Here is a 12202-nt window from a genome sequence, read left to right as displayed (position 1 = left end):
TTTTTAAATATTTTATTTATTATTTTTATTTTATGTGCATGTGTGTATTGCCTGCATGTGTGTAATGCACCTGTGTTGTGCAGTGCCCATGGAGGTCAGAAGAGGGTGTTGGATCCCCTGGAACTGGAGTTAAGGAAGGTTGTTAGCCCATGTGGGTGCTGGGAATCAAACAGGACCTCTGCAAGAGAAGTGTGTGCTGTTAACCACTGAGCCATCTCTCCAGCCCCCTTGATTTTGAATTTCACTCTTCCTAAAACAGTGTTGGGTGGTTTGGTACTCTCTTCTGAAAGCTGGCAGGGCAGTGAGCCCTAGTTCCAAGTCAATCATATGGTCACACAGAGAAATAACTGCTACTTGAAGTGTGTTGGAGACCTGGGATGCTTGATAGGTTGGTGTGTCAAATGTGTCTACAATGTACATTACCAGCTTTCAGTAACTTGTTAGGATGTCTCGTCATTGTACATGAAGGAATATGTTTAATTGTCATGTCCCACAGTACAGTTTCAGAGAACTCTCTCAGTGCTTCTCAGTTGTCCTTTAATGCTTTCTTACCTGTTTTTTAGCAGTCAAAAAGTGTTTGGGGTGGGGAGCGGGCATGCTGGAGAGATGACTTAGCAGTTAAGAGCAGTAACTGCTCTTGCAGAAGACCTGGGTTCAGGTCCCAGCACAAAATTGGTGGCTAACAACCATTTTTAACTGTAGTTCCAGAGAATCTGATACCCCCTTCTGGCCCCTGTGAGCATTGCATGGCACAGGTGCACTTACATACATACAGGTAAACACTCGTACACACAAAATTAAATACAATTTTTTAAAAGTTTTGTTGTTGGTGGTGTTGTATCCTCTTGTATAGGGCATGTAGCTTACCCAAGTGAGGTAGAACTTAGCTGTACCCTTTGAAGCAGAGATGATTTTACAGTCTTCTTGCCCATCTTTGAACTCAGTTAAATAAGTAGTGCCAAAGTTAGCGGTGGGAGCATTCTTTCTACTCCCAATAGGTAATACTGTCAAATGTGTGGTGTGCAGGCTCAATGTGAAATATTTCACATTAATTCCCCCAGCAGCTCTATAAAGCTAGGTACTGTTAGTATCCCCTGTGTTACATATGGGAACCCTAGGCTTAAGGGCTTCGGGTATTATTCAGTGATAGTGGTAGAAGGCTTACCTAGTGTGTGCAAGACCCAGGGTCTTATCCCTGATACCACAAGAAAACCCAAGTCTTCAAATCATAGAGCTAGAACGGACCCCAGCCTATCCTTTCTGGACCCCATGTTTTATTGCCAAGTCTTAGGAAATTGGTAGTCAGGTGTCAAATCTGTTCCAGCTGAAGATAGATCCCTCACCACTTTCTATATTCCATCTTTCTTCGTTGCCAAACACTGTTAAATCATTAGTCTCATAGGGTGGATGATGCTGATAAGCAGGTCAGAGTGTGGTTTGCCCATCTTCACATGAAGAAACAAGGCCATAAGAAAGCAGAGGTGACTTGGATATGGTCACACTGAGGTAGGATGTCTGCTTGCCCTGGGCTGTTGGTGGCTCTCAATTATTTTGACTGTTAACTGACTTCTTGAAGGGTATTGAGGGTTGGGGTATCCGTGTGGTTCCTCACATGCTGTGCACTGTGCAATGGGGACCTACGGCAGAGTGCATCACATTCACTCATATTCCATTTCTGTGGGTGAAAAGTTATTCCAGGTCCCATGATGTTCACCATGAAATGTCTTCTGTGAACCAGAAAAGAGCCTTCTGAAAGAAGTTATTAAGCATTATTAATATAATTACGTATAACAAAAGGCATAATTTAACTTCCCCACATCCAACAAAGAAATTCATTTGAAGCTTCAGGAGCTCCAGCTGAAAGGGCAGGCTCATCACAGTGGGCTCTCTGGGCGGGGAGTGTGGGCGAGGCTCTGAGCTGGCTGCTTTTGTCCTCAGGGACCTTCTGTGCATAGCCTGGGGACTAACACCAAACATGGACAAAATATGATTTTAAGCCATAGGAGATGACAGTGAAGAAAAAATACTCGAAGAGAGAAACAGTTGCCATCCTAGGTAGACAAACCTAACACCTAGGTGAATTTTTCTCACTTCATTGTTAAGATTAGAGAGTATCATTATTTGTTGAGTAGATGGCATTGTGTTCATTGTCACCTCAGTTGATCATTCAGTATTTGTACTTTCTGTCCTTGCATTTCAGGTTCATAAACTCAGTGAGTGGAGTGTGCAAATGCCCAGTCCCTATAGCCTGTGTGGCATAAAGCTTAATAACTATTTAGTTTATGGGGCTGGGGAGATGGCTCAGTTGGTAAAGTACTTGCCTTGTAGGCTTGAGGACCCAAGTTCCATCTCCAGAATGCACATAAAAAAGCCAAGCATGATGGTGCCTGTTTGTGATCCAGCACTGGGAGGGCAGTGACAGGCAGATCCCTGAGAATTCATAGGCCATCCTAGTCTACTTGGTAAGTTCCAGAGGGCAGTGACAGGCAGATCCCTGAGAATTCATAGGCCATCCTAGTCTACTAGGATGGGGTCCAGAAAGGATCAGTGAGAGACCCTGTCTCCAAAACCAAGGTAGACAATACCTGCAGAACAGCACTGAGCTTGTCCTCTGACCTTCACACATGTGCATGCCACACAGACAAAGATGCACACAAATATCTTATGAGAGATTGGTACAGATAAGGCCATTAAAGACTCCACAAGCTAAATGACTCATCTAAGATCACTTAGCTAACAGAAAGTAAAGTCAGAATCTAAATCCTTGTTTTCAATTCTGGATCCTCTTTTCTGGATATTTTGAGTCAGTGTCTTGAGGTACAGGAACATGGAGTGTTCACTGTCCAAAGATATTTAAGGCAGTTCTAGTCAAAAGGCCAGCAATGGACGCCCTGGCCATCCTTGCTGAAATCCTCATGGGACCTTGGAAGAAGCCCAACTCCACACTGCCTCTGTCATATAATTTTAAATGGAAACCATGGAGGCAATGCTCTGGGGCCTGAGATCCTCCCTCCTCAGGTTTTTGTTATGTTGTCTCCTTGAAATTATAGTGTGCCCACTTGAAATTCGCTTGAGGACTGGGGGGCTGTATGTGTGACTGAGTCATACCCCAGTGATGACAGCAGTCTGCCTTTTATTCCTGGGTGCATAAAAAGCTCAAAGGTGACTTAGTCCCAGGCCACAAACAGCTGACACCCTAGAATGAAAGTTGAAGAGAGAAAAGAAACAAAAATAAAATGTAGCATTTGAAGGCTCAGCATAGCTTTCAGTTTTGAGGGGAGAGAGTGCACTGATTGCACTCCTGGGCTGGTATAGCATCTTATCTGAACCAGGCGCTCAGGTTGATAACTGTACCCAGCAATGATCCCTGGTACATTGCTTTTGAATAGAATAGGAGGACTATGGAGGGGTGGGGAGGAAGAAGCCTTGTGTCTTTAAAGACTCTCTGAGATGTGATCTCCCCCTTTTACTCATTTGGAGGCTGCAGACCTAGGCCTTTGCTCAGCAAAGCACCCCCCCCCCGCACCCCCCTGGCTTGGGGATTATTGATTTGGAAGGTGAGGCTAATTTACATGTAAATAAATCTCAGCCCTGGGCTGCAGGACTGGGACGTCCAGATGCTGTGACTGACTTGCTGACATCACGGCCTCATTAGCATGCGGAGGATGCAGGCATTGCAACAGCGACTTCTCCAGCGCTGCCAGGCGCTCCGCGACAGTTATTATTTTTTGGCCGTGCTGCACATTTCCTGGTTCAGTGGCCTGGGCTTTGCAAGCAGCTGACTGGTCTCCCAGGTCTGGCTCAGAATCAGCCGATGACGCAGAGACTGGGGTCTGTGACTTCCTTCTGATTACCGTGAAGACGGAGAGTTCAGAGGAAACTGGGGTTCTTGGGAAGGCAATAGCTCAGGCGGACCCAGAGGAAGGGCACAAGTCACTTTCCTCCAGCTTGGTGGATCGCCAGCAGGGTCTGCTTCTAGGAAGGGTGTTCTCCTGAAGGGAATGCAAACGAAGACTGACTCGGGCTTGAGCCTGCCGCTGGCTTCAGGAAGGTCTCACATTTGCAGAGCGCAGAAAATAAGATGCTTGGGCTGCCTGAAGTGCTGCTGCCGTTTTCAGATCTCAGATCCGGGGAGAAAGTGAACTGGAGCAACTGACCAGCTCAAGACTGTGCTGGAGACTTCCTCTGAGCCTGGCCAGCTCATCCTCTCAGGAGGTTGGTAAGAAATTTGCTCTAATTCCAAAATTAAGCAGCTGTGTGTTTTCTAGGCAGGATGAGAAGGGATCTTTGGGTTAGGGAGGATATTATCTCAAAGGCCAGAAGTTGTTTTGGTGCCAAAGGCACCATTGCATTTTCTTTTTAGAAAGTTCAGATGTAAAGTGATCTGGCACAGGTATATAGTACCCTGAAGAAACACTTAAACCTTAGCATGCACCTTTCTTAAGGGGGGTAGGGGGGCTGGGGCGCTGTGAAAACCAAACCAAACACCTGGCAGTTTCCATGTACTGTGCCCATTTCAGCATGTATCAGAAAATGTTAGAGATGCTGACGCACATTCACTTCTCTGACACTTCCAGATAGAGAATTGGCTCTCAAGTTATTGAGGCTTAATTTTAGCCATTTCTTTGGTTTTGAAATGGTGACAGAGCCTTAGAATCTGACTGCATAGCCTGCTGGATCACATGATTAGGTTTGTTCCCTACTGGGTTGTGTTCACAGTCAGTTCCTCTCACTGGCTCTTGATTTTCCCCCAAACCAATCATAGTGCTGCTACTGCCAATCTGCTGTGGAGGTTTCAGGATGAAGTGGCAATTTTTAATCCCACTACTCTTGTTATGTGATCTTGAACTGTGCTGTTCCAGTAGGCTCTTAGGAGCTAGGATAATCTGGTCTGGACACATGATCTATGCCAGATGTGATGCCATCCACCAGTGCCAATGTGGTTGGGGCATAACTTGACACATAGCTGTCTTCCACAGTGGCAGAGTTCTAGTTCCACTGTGAGCATGTGTGAGATCATGAGCAAGAAAGGGCTCTGGTGTGGAATAAATATAGAGACACCAGTACTACGCATGTGGGGCCTGCAGCGTGCCAGGGTGTATGTGCTTTGCTTTGCTTTGTTGCGTGCCTCTTCTCAAAGGTTTTTTATTAACCCATCTCTGTGAAGCTTTAGTACATGAAACAGCCTGAATTCCTTGCTAGAGGCCACACTGGCTGATCTCTCCTCAGAAGAGCAGCCTATCTGCTGATGGGTTTTGTAAATGGATGAAGATGACCATCCCTGATGGCAGCAGAATAAGTCACAGTTTTGATAGAATCACCATATTCTGGAAACTGGGATTTTAGTGCCTCTTGGGGATGCTTGTGAAGGTGTCTCCTTTCCATCAAATGTACTTTTCTCTTGGGAATTCTTTTTTTTTAATTTGAGAATTTGAACATACTCCACCAAGCATTGTGTTCTGTAAAGTGTTACAAGAGCAGTCAACAAAATAGCAATTTTCCCCCATGTATGTTTTTGTGTGTTTGTGTGTGTGTGTGTGTGTGTGTAATTGCCAGCACACAAAAGATAATGCTCTATAGCAGTGGAAGGAGTGGGAAAAGAACTCAGAGGTTAAACAGTGGGGTAATATTCATGCAGGGCTTGGATCCTGAGAGTTGCAGGGACTTAGGGATATCTCTTGGAGTATCCATTCCTTTCTGGAATAGGAAGAGCAGTGAGCCCTGCAGGCAGGGTGATGTGAAAAGCCCCCAGCACCAGGCCAGACACACAGTAAATGCTCAGCAAATGGTAGCTGTTAGCATTGCTCCCTCTTTGATGTGATCACTATAAGCATTGTGACTGAAAACAGACCCATCCATTGAAAAGGCAACATATTCTCTATGCAGAGAGATTAGGCTAGGAGAAAAGATGCTGTCTCAGTCACGGTGGGAGCCAAACTCTTGCTGTCAGAGGAACTTCCCACCTTGTCGATAGTCAACAGAATGAAGTGTCCTATCTAGAACTGCTGTGCTGTGTACTCCCAAAGTGCCTAGATAGCTGAAGGAAAGTTAGTCAGTGCTAGCTGGGCTAGGCTCTCTTAAGAAGGCCTCCTGTCTTGGTAGCTGACAAGTCGCACAGAGAAAGCTGTGGGGTCCAAATTAGAATTGACACCCTTCTGGGTTTCTCTTCTTTTCCAGCCATGCCTGTGAGAGGCAGGACTTTTCTTTCTTTCCAGAACACATACTTGGAATTTTCTATTTTCTTCTCCATCCAGGGTGGCCCTTGGATATGTGTTTCACCTGCTGGGTAGCTCCTCCAAAGTTCCAAGGCTGAATTTATACCATCATCTGGGTGGTTTCAGCTTCTGGATTGGCTGAGAAGGGAAGGGACTAGGCCTGCCTGCCTGCCTGTCCAGGGTGCGTCTTCTCCAGGTTTGTTTTGTGTCCATTGCCATGATCCCTCTTTCCCAGTGAGCTGCTTCAGCCACATAGTTAAGCTGTTGTATCTCCCTGTTTTCCCACAGCTAGCTTTCTCTCCCTCCCTTCCTCTCTCCCTCCCCTCTTCTCTCCTTCCCTCCTTCCCTTTCTTTCCTTCCTCCCAGAGATGGAACTCCAGTGCCAGAATCTGTAAGACAATTTAAAATTAAATTAGGGCTAGAGGTATAGTCAGTGGTGGAGTACTTGCCAAGTGTGTGTTGGCGGGTCCCTAGCACCACAAAAACAAGGTGTTAGGTGGGGTAGGAATTAACAGAGCCAGAGACATCTGGCATAAAACGCTTTCTCCAGAAACTCAGAATAGGGAGTTTTTCCCTTCTGGTTGAAACAATGTTCAGTACAAGTATATTTTTCATGGAGTATAATACTAATACAATACGTGATCATAGCTGCCTCTGTTGCCTCCTGATTAAGTGTATGTGATCTTGGGAGAGTTGTCTAACGTCTTTGAAGTTTGATTAATTCATCAGAATATTGGAAATAAATTTCTCTGAATGCTGTGATGATGGTGGCTGTAAGGCCCTTGTCTAATTTTGACGACATCCTGGCTATTGGCCTTCATTTCCTCCTGATGTTCATGACTTTAATATTTCCCATTCAATCTCAAGATGAGAACAGTAGGGGGCAGTAGATTTAATATTTATTCATCAGAAATAAAGAAATCCTAAGAGATAAAATAACTTAGCCTCAGTGACAGAGACGTTGACAACCCTGGTCCCCAGGGCTAAGAGCATGTGAACCCCAAGTACTCTGAGGATGAGAAGGCTCTGGCCATCCACTTACCTGTCCATCCTAAGGCCAGAACCTTTATTCAGAAACCCCTGAAGCCTGGTCCTCTCTCTTCAGTGCTGTCATTGAGCATACAGAGTCAAATGCTCTATCCCTCAGAGAGTGCTCAGGATGGCATCTGGGCAATGGCTTTCTTTTGTGCATGGTAACCCCTGAAGGTTTTCTCTCCCTTGTCTCTCTAGTCATGATGCCAACACTTGGGAAATTGCCAGGGCCTATGCAGCTACTGAGAACTAAGAAACTGGTGTATAAGACTTAGGCAAAATCTGTCTTCCGTGCTGATGCAATTGACTGACACTTGTCACTTTGTTCTTGTTCCAACTTTTAAATACATTATACTTTTTGTATCCTGACTATTTGTGTGTGCATACACACATGCATTTGTGTGTTTGAATCAAGCAAGGAAGATGATCTTTATTAGAAGCTTGACCACTTGAATTTAGAAAGTTTGCCTTTTTCCTTGGCCTATTATTTGAGCACTTCATTGTTTGGAGCCTGGAAACCAAGCATTTTCTTTTTCTGTTATTTCCTTGGAGATAAAACAGAGGGGGGGGGCAGCGAAACAGGGTGCTGTACATTAGGAATGTTACTCGGGTAGCATTCTTGCCTAGCATGCACGAGGTCCTGGGTTCAATTCCCAGTATCATTACTAAAAGGGGTAAAAACCAAAAAGCCAGGATTCAGGGGGGTGGGGTGAGAAAGAGGAAGCAGGGGAGGGGAAAAGAAAGAGACCCTTTCTCCATTTGTCCCCTAAAATCACAATGAAATCTCAACCCTGTCCTTTTACTGTGCCCAGCACATGCTTTGCATTGGAGCACCACGGGCCTTTCAGAGAGTGTATTAATGAAAAGGCACATTGGCAGGTACACTGTGGGCTGCCTTTGTGTGGCAGTGTGACAGGGTAAGCTTCCAGCACGTGTTTGGTTTTGACACCAATGAAAATCGAGTTCCATTCAAAGAACTGGTACTGAAGAGTTGACTCAGCAGTTAAGAGAGCAGGGTTCAGTTTCCAGCACCCAGATGGTAGCTAACAACCATCCATAACTCCAGTTCTAGGGGATCCAAAACCTTCTGACCTCCACGGGCACTGCATAACGTGTGCACTAACATACATGCAGGCAATACACTCATATGTACACATAAAAAAAATAAAATATTTAAAAAACAAACATGAGAGCTGAGCTAGAAGATGAAATGCAGCTCTCTGAAGACACATGGCATGCCGAGACTCACTAGGTGGTAGTGTGGGCCCGAAGGAGGTGAGGGGTGGCTTATTTGAGAAAGTGTCACGGGAGCCACACTCTAAATCGTGGTGTGGACCTACAGGAGAGAGGAATACCAGAGAGTTCTGTCCTTTCCATCTTCCCAGCCTGGTATATGAGCTGTCCTGTGTACACCATCTGAAACAATGGGGGGTGGAGCAGTGGGGCCCTTTCTGTCATAAGGTGTGGCAAGAGTTGAACTCTCTGTTGGACCTTTGACAGCCCAGCACTCGGCCTGTCTCAGATGCCTCCTCTCCTCTCTCATTGGGATCTTCATTGGCCTCAAGACCTCCTTTTCTCTTTGCCTCCTTAAAATCAAACCTTATAAATATTACACAGCCCTATCCAGGATTAAGAGTAACTGGGACAAAATTCTTAGCAATTCTTTTCAACTGGGCAGAGTGCCATTTTCCCAACTCTGTTCTTGGCATCTGTTCCTCAGTTATGAGTCCTTGGAGATACAGGTTCATGAAAGTTCCTGGACTCAACTGAGAAACAGATATACTGTCTGTGGTCACAAAACCAAATACAGTTTCAGAGTAGCTGTTTTGTATATGGAAGTGTGTGTCTGTTTGCTAGTGTCCGGATGGATAGAAAAGATGCTATCATGAAGTTCACACCTACTTGCTACTCAGTGTGATCTGTGCTTCACATAGTTTACCTCATCCTTTGGCTATCCTTCTGCTAATCATGTCATGAGCATAGATGTTGACTGGGTTGTCTCAGAGGGCTCACTTATGAGGACAGTGGCTATTCTGGTTAACTGAGTTTTGGGTCATTTTGAATGAAATCTGCATTTTCAGTCTTGGGCTTGTACATTTGGACAACATCTCAGATCATTGTTTCTCCTTAACAGAAAGGTCAGGGTTTGCCACACTGAATGTATCTTGTGATTGGGACATAGCAGCCATGGGACTCATTATCCTGAAAGCAAGTTCCCAGAAGACCTGCCTTTATAAGGGGAAGTCAGGGGTGGTGAGGCAAAGGTATCACCTGTTCACTTTTCAACAATTGAAAGACCAAGACTCCTAGAGGTTAAGGAACTTTCTTGAGGTTTCATAGTAAAGAATTCAAACTCAGCACAATCATAGTCCTAACCCTGAGTTATGTCCACCATTTTAAAGGGTTTCTTTGCATCTTTTATGGTGCCATGGCTTGTGAATAATTCTTTCTTTTCTTCTGCATCTTCTCTGTTGATCTCTCAACTGAAAAGCATCTGTTTTATAACTTGAATGAAGATTCTTTTAATCTTTTGGGACAGTTGGAAATATCTAAGACAGCATATCAAAAGAGAATATAATGGCTCCTTCACAACCTGTTGTTTTGAATGTGAGTTGTAGGATGGAGAAGTGAGAATGAGTGGAAGATCGGGAAGGTGCTGAGAGGCCAGTGGAAGATGTACAGCTAGATAACAGGGAGCATGGGAAATTCTGCAGTGCTGTGCTTTGGCTCTGGACACACCTCTTGGAGTCTAGAGGGAGGGTCTAGCCTTGTTATTCTCTGGACCTTGGTCTTATATCAGGTGCTTACTATGTTTCCTCTCTGAGCCTGGTTGCTTTCCTCTATCTTGAGAAGAGAGGGATTCTGAGTTGGTTGATCTAAGTTACTTCTGTAATAGGTACCTAGGGCTCTCCACAGGAAAGAAAACTGAACTAAATCCAGATGGCCCAGGTTGTCATTCTGTATTTGAATAAACCTTAAAGAAACCAGTTAGCTACTCCATGTCTTACTTTATACTTCTCAAGAGTGATAAAACAGTCAATAATCTGTTACCTGTATTTCATTCCATCATCTCAGAAGGTAGAAGAAGCTTGTCACACATTGGAATGTTGAGCCAACCTGTTTCTTGTGCAGGCTCGGCTCCTAAGAGACATTTGCCTCATTAGGAGGAAACAGGGTGAAAATGTGACCCAGGAGCTAGGGAAATGGCTCAGTCAGTAAAGTTCCTGCCATGCACAAGCATGAGGACCTGAATCTTGAGCCCCAGCACCCATGTAAAAGCTAGGAATGGAAGCACACATCTGCAACTCCAAACAGATGAGCTCCAGATTCAATGAGAGATCCTGTCCCAAAAAATGAGGAGTGCAATAGAGGAAGACACTGGACATTGACTTAATGTCCTCCACATGCTTGCACACAGGTGTATACACACACACAGGTGCATCCATTCAAAAGAACACATGCACGCACCCATATAAACATGTACCTACAACACACACAGACACACACAAAGAAAATGCCACCCAAACAATTTAGGCCCTCCTCCTCTTTGGACAGCAGAAGCTTAGCTATTGATAGAATGACTTCTGGAAGGTGAGGAGAGGAAAGCAGCATTGTAGCTGGGCAGCTTTGATCAGGAAACTGATGTTGGCTTCCTTTCCTTCTGTCATCAGGCTGCCTAGCCTGCCACCTCAGCCTCGGTGTGTCCTGCCTTTGTAGTGATTGAACTGTTTCACATCATGTGCTGCCAAATTGTTGCTGCGCAGTGTCCTAGAGTATCCTAGATGGTAACTGTGGTATCATGTGCTATTTTTAATTTTTGAAAAACCTTGCAGAGAGTGAGAAATAGCATCTGCAAGGTGCAGGGCATGGCTGTAGGCCTCATGGGAAGTCCAAAATATTAGAGAAGTTATTTTAGAACTAAGCAATTAAACCAAGGTTCTCAGCTTGGGGTCCATGTGTGCCACAGCATTGAAAGGACTGATGGCCTTTCTGAGGCTAAACACAGAATTTTCTGAGAATGTTTATGTGTTCATTTTTTTATTATTTATTTTGATGTATAGGAGTGTGTTGCCTGCATGTATGTAAGTACACTTATGTTATGCAATTCCTGCAGAAGCTAGAAAAGGGTGTCAGATTCCCTGGAACTGGATTTACAAATGGTTATTAGCTGTCAATGTGGTGCTAGGAACTGAACCCAGGTTCTCTGTAAGAGCAGCCATTGCTATTACCTGCTGAGTCATCTCTTCAACCCCCATGTGTTCATTTAAAAGAAAAACAAAACAAAACAAAAAAAAAAGCAGGGAGTATGCCAGCCTTCTTTATGTTCCTGAAGGCATCAAGTCACCTACTTAAGAACTACTAGGTTTGGTGGTACATGATTGTAGTTAATTTGTAGACCTCTCTTTGGGTAATGTAGGATGAGAAAACAAAAGGTGTTTGTCCTTCAAAAACATGCCTCTTTTCCACAAGACTACCCAGAATCTAATGCTGAGCCCTGTTGGACTGGAAGGAGATGGCCTGATTTCCTTTCATTTTATAGACGAGTGGATTGAGTCTTGTGGTCTTGGATGCTAATTTCATGAGAGTCTTGCTTCTTTCTTCTCTCAGATACTTTCTATTGGCCTTTGTACAACTTCACAATGTTTTGAACAGTTACTCTGGTTTGGGCTAAGGTATTTTAGTTTTTCTCTTCTCCAAGCATTCTTTTAAATGTTAGAAATTTGGTAGCACATCTAGCAGGGTCAGCTGACTCTGAGGTCATGGCACTTTTTCTGCAGTAACAATGCCGCTCTTCTACATCACGTTTTTGTGTATCTCATTATCTGAGGTCAAAGGCGTTTTCTTTGGTGTGATCTTTGCAATATATTTCTCATCATGTACTTGAATCACACTCTACAATTTCAGCTTCATTGTAACAGTAAACATTTTCACTTATTGTAAAATCTATATGATAA

The 12202-nt window shown here is 44.4% G+C and overlaps 1 protein-coding gene across 1 annotated transcript in view; it reads left to right on the top strand.

Annotated features, from left to right (window-relative positions):
* Positions 1–3706: 3706 nt before the first annotated feature.
* Positions 3707–12202, top strand: part of Prickle2 (prickle planar cell polarity protein 2) — a gene marked incomplete in the record, with an annotated part of 122260 nt that continues 113764 nt past the window's right edge. Inside the window, 1 exon segment of the mRNA XM_017796604.2 lies at positions 3707–4215.

The sequence above is a fragment of the Nannospalax galili genome, unplaced genomic scaffold (assembly GCF_000622305.1).
Source record: "Nannospalax galili isolate Female #2095 unplaced genomic scaffold, S.galili_v1.0 scaffold1051, whole genome shotgun sequence".
Classification (NCBI taxonomy): Eukaryota; Metazoa; Chordata; class Mammalia; order Rodentia; family Spalacidae; genus Nannospalax; species Nannospalax galili.
The sequence above is the reverse complement of the archived record's forward strand: the minus strand, read 5'-3'. Positions and strand labels throughout refer to the sequence as shown.